The following is a 5,000-nucleotide window of genomic DNA, read 5'->3' as shown; positions in this document are numbered from 1 at the left end:
GTGTGCGCGTGTGTGTGTCACATGATTGTATGGGAATTTATCTTTACAAGAGTGGGTAAACTTAGGGACTTTCAACTTTAGACAAGACACACAAAACTGCCTGGAACTGTGTATGTGTGTATGTGTGTATGTGTGTATGTGTACACAAGAGCATGGGAGAGCACCAAGTCAACTCAGATCAGGTCTCTCTCTCTCTTTCTCTTTCTCTTTCTCTTTCTCTCTCTCTCTCTCTCTCTCAAACACACACACACACACACACACACACACACACACACACACACACATGATATGCATGTGATGCAGTGTGCTAAGTGTTATAATGGATAACAGAGAGCAGACACTTGACCTCTGACCCCATGTTTGAGCCCACTACTCATTGAGAGTCGGGCTGAATAGAGCGGGTTATTCTTTTTTCCATTGACACATTTTCATTAAATGCTTATAGTTGTACTTGGTCATACCAAGCAATTCAGCTATATATAGAATCAGAAGAGACAAACATTTCATTCAGGCGTTGGTCTCTAGTGAAGTGATTGGTTACGACGTAACCGTTATGTAAATCAAATTCCCCTGGGGGATTCCCCTCATGGAAATCAGTTCGAGTGGAGGCAATGTCAGACTGGAGAGGGAAATGTGTGAGTGTACCTGTATGAGTAACCACTAACCAGTTGACAATTCAGTCTGATATCAGGCAAAGTTCTAGTGCTTCTAGGTGGTGGTGATATTGATGTTAGGATGCAACGGGACTTATGGGAAATGTAGTCTTTATGTTGAGAAAACACTAGCACTAACAGTACAGTAATTCACCTCGGCGTCCGTCTGCACAGCCTTGGAACAGGTGGTCCTTCCCTCCAGGGGGGCGGGGCTCGGCACCCCAAGCCACGCCCTCACACGGCCCCCGTCAAAGCTGATTGGCTCACAGGCCTGTCCGTCAGGGGTGGAGCATGCCCACTGGTCCTCCAGGAGCCAAGCCCCGCCCTCCCGGGGCGTGACTGGCGAGGAGACCTCAGGGTGGGCGTGGTCAAGCCATCCCTCCAACCACTGCACGGACAAGAGCCAGCATACAGCGTGTTAGAGGATCCTCTGGGGAATAAATCCTTACCTGATCCAGTCTTAACTTAACTTAACTTGGTCAGCCAAGGACTTCTGTTACTTCCACTGTATAGACCAAATCACCGTGACGTCACCATGTAAACAACATTACTTCCGTGTACCACTTGGGGAAGGCGGCAGGTTTAAATTTGCGTGTTGTCAAATGAATGCTGTCAAACCCTCTCGTTGTTTTCGGCCGACTACTTTCAATTTAAATGTTCAAACGGTTGGCAAACATGCTTGTCCGACGTATCTAGCCTTTCTTCTGTTTGTTTTATGTAGTGTTAGCTAGCTAATAACGTTTGTTTACAACTGTCAAACTCGCTGTTTTTTTGCAGACTCGTTAACGGTAGCTACAGAGCTAACGTTACAGACAGAGCTACTGACGCCACGTTAATTTAATTTAGCGTCAAGTCTACTCTGGTCTGGTCCAACAGGTAAATTAGCTAGTCTGGTCTCCACTAACGTTAGTGAAAGTGTTGTTATGAATGATATTAAACAACAACACAACACGAACAAACCATTTTTGTCTTCTTTGTCTGTTTTTGTCTTCAACACGTCAGTTTGTGCCGTTCACCGCCATTATGATGTGTGGACCCCACGGGTAACCGGAAGTAAATGTAAACATCCCCGCTGATTTGGTCTATACAAATATGGATGTAGCATCACAACATCACCTATTGGTTTGTGGACTCCAATTTTGAAGCCTCGAGTAGTACTTGTACTCGAGTTAAGTTTCACTAAAGTGACCTGTGAAGCTGAAGGGAGATCTCCACATTGTGGACAATAAAGATGAACTCTAACTCTAACCAAGGAAGAATGTCAACTGTCACTTTTTATCACAGCAGCAACAGAGGCAGCTTGAACTCACCATGTCTGCTTCCTGGTTGGGGAGGTCATTGGTGATGTCAGACTGGGAGCCGAGAGAACTGAGGTAGCTCCGCCTCTTCAGGCCGTCCCTGTAGCACAGGCCTACACGCACGCGCACGCACACGCACACGCACACGCACACACACACACACACACACACACACACGCACACACACACACACTTTTATTGTATATACTTTTAATTACTGTATACTTGGACAAGAAATTCCATTGACTGACTTTCATTCTCTTCCCTTCTGTTGTCAGTCACTACCTGTGTTGGAGCTGAAATACGACGAGTCGGCGTCGTCGTGGGAGACGGAGCCTCCGATGTCGACCGACGGGTCCCACTCCAGCCCCAGGTGCTCATGGGTAGGCGGGGAGGGGGAGGGAGGTGGGGGGAGGAGGAGTCTGGGCGAGGGCGGCTTACCAGATTGGTTGACATCTGGAGGAAAGAGTTGTGGAAAACAACACTCTCAATCTATTTTGACACGTTCATTTTCTCTCTGAGCCTTTTACCAAGGACAGGCTATTTCTGTCGCTGTGTCTTGAAGGCTCGTTAATATTAACGACCCGTCTGTTCTGATTGGCTGATAACCATTTCAAGAGCGGCCCCGCGGCTACAGGTAGGGAAAACTCTCCAGTAATAAACAACAGACAACCGCTCAGCTGCTTTGAAGAGAAGAAAAGAAAAACAAAATAAAACAAAAAACAAATTGGGTCTATGATGTTTTACAGAAAAACACTAGCAAAGCAAAGTCAGGCCCTTTACTCCTGATGAATCCCAGAGGAACGGACCAGAGTGACTGATGTGATCATGGAGAGGCAAAGTGAACGTCACTTCCTGCTTCAGCACTGTACCAGAGATTTTCATCCGCCATTTTTTTCCCCATAGACATTTCGTAAAATGCTTTTAAAATAGTTGTACTTCGTGGAGAGACCATAGCACATTTCACTCAGACCAAAACTTTAAACAACAACATCGAAAAAATATTTTCTTTAAACCCGATTTTTTTTAACGTTTTGGTCCCAGTGAAATGTTATGCGATCTCTCCTGTTTGTAAATCTGTACCGTTTGGTTTGAACAAGTAAAACTATTTTTCTACCCATTTTACGAAATGTGTATGGGAAAATAAATCTGGTACAGCGCTGAAGCAGGAAGTAGGCGGTCACTTTGCCTCTCTATCAGGAGAGTTGATCACTCGTAGTCTCATAACGGACCAGAGTGACTGATGTGATCATTAGGAAAGTTGATCACTCATATTCTCATAATTACTAGAGTGTCAAGTCTTTCTCCGGAAAATTGGCACTCCGGAACAAATTGGCAGAGAAGCACTTTTGTTCTTCGGTGTGCTCATGCTGTCAAAATGTCAAAAAATCTTTCTTTTTCTTTTGTAAAGAGGAACTTTTTTCATACTTTTTGTTGTTGTTGTGCCAGTTTCTTTCAATTAAAAACAGCACATGAAATGTCCATAACGCTCCACACTGACTCTGCAAAGCACGTGAAAGATGCAACACATTATCTATGGCCTTAGATCTTCCCTTAGCGTTAATTCATGTCAAAATGTGAATAATTAAGCTGATAACTATGACGATGATTCAGACTTCATTATTGAGGCAGTTTGGACTTCAAAGTCTAACTCAACCAGAGTGTTAAGGTGTTTTCCAGTGGTGGATCAAGTAAGCCACACTTGAATACAATTACAGATATCTGACCATAAAATGACTTTGGTGAAAGTCAAAGTCACCTATTAGAATATTACTTGAGTAAAAGTCTTAAAGCATTATTTACTGTACTCAAATATCAAAGTTCATTTTCTGATATTAAATGGACTTAAGCATTGAGACTAAAAATACAAGCTAAAGACATGCCTGGGCTTGAGTAGAAACCTTCTTGAGTTTTATAGCGGTTGGCAAACAAAGTTACGGTGCATTACTGCCACCAACTGAAATGGAGTGTGCATCGTGATTAACGTAACTTGCATTTCCCCTAAATCATTTGAGAGTATCTGTACTTTCGAGTATTTCTAAGTTGATATAAATAGAAATACTCAAGTAAAGTACAGATACTCCAAAAAATACTTAAGTGTAATGCAGTATTATTGCTTTGTTACATTGCACCACTGGGCCTCAGCTTACACTGTTTGGAGGTAGTACTTTCTCTAAGGCAGTTGTTGTCCATATGATTTAGGCCGGTGATACTCAACTTGCGGCCCGGGGGCCAGATGCGGCCCGCGACAGGGTGCAGAGTGGCCCCCCGACCATTTTCTAATAATGTCACATTAGTTTTCATTGTGAATTAGAATCTAATTCACAATAAAAACTAAAGTGAAATAAAGTTTGACTGAGCTCCAGCTAAATTGTCAAATACCGCCGTCTGCTCGATACCCAGGCACTTATGTATGTACTTAACCTAACTAACTTAACTAACTATCCGGTGTGCACAACATTGTCAGACTAAACTCCAGCTGACTAACCTCCAATCCGCTACAGAAAAATGTATATTGTTTGTTTATGGCCCCTGGCCTCCTATCATTTCACAAAAGTGGCCCCCGGGCAAAGCAAGTTGAGTATCCCTGATTTAGGCCATACAGTACATAACTAACCGCCTATAATGTAGATGTGGAGATAACAGGAGAGAGCGAAAGCTATGACCAGTATACTTATGCATTATTACATTCTCTCCTTGGCCTAACTTCTAATGCTAAAAACGTTTTTCCGTTTTTCTGTTTTAAAGTTTAAAACGGAAAACGAAAACGAAAAAACTGATTCCCCCCATTTCGTTTTTTCTATTTAAAACCATTGAAAATGGGTTTACACTTGAGTACCCTGACCTGGTCTATTTATTTTTAAACATTTTTAATACTGAATGAATGTTTAATACTAATGTTATGTTAAATTATCTCTGTCTTAACCTGTTGGCACAGGAAAAGAAAATGTGAAAACATACAGAAATACCCATTGTAATAGGTGAGCACATCAATAAACTATGTGTCATATATGTATTTAGGTAGAAATAAAAGAAATTCTGGTCCAAT

Source organism: Poromitra crassiceps, assembly GCF_964638095.1.
Source record: "Poromitra crassiceps genome assembly, chromosome: 5".
Classification (NCBI taxonomy): domain Eukaryota; kingdom Metazoa; phylum Chordata; class Actinopteri; order Beryciformes; family Melamphaidae; genus Poromitra; species Poromitra crassiceps.
This window is presented reverse-complemented; position numbering follows the sequence as displayed.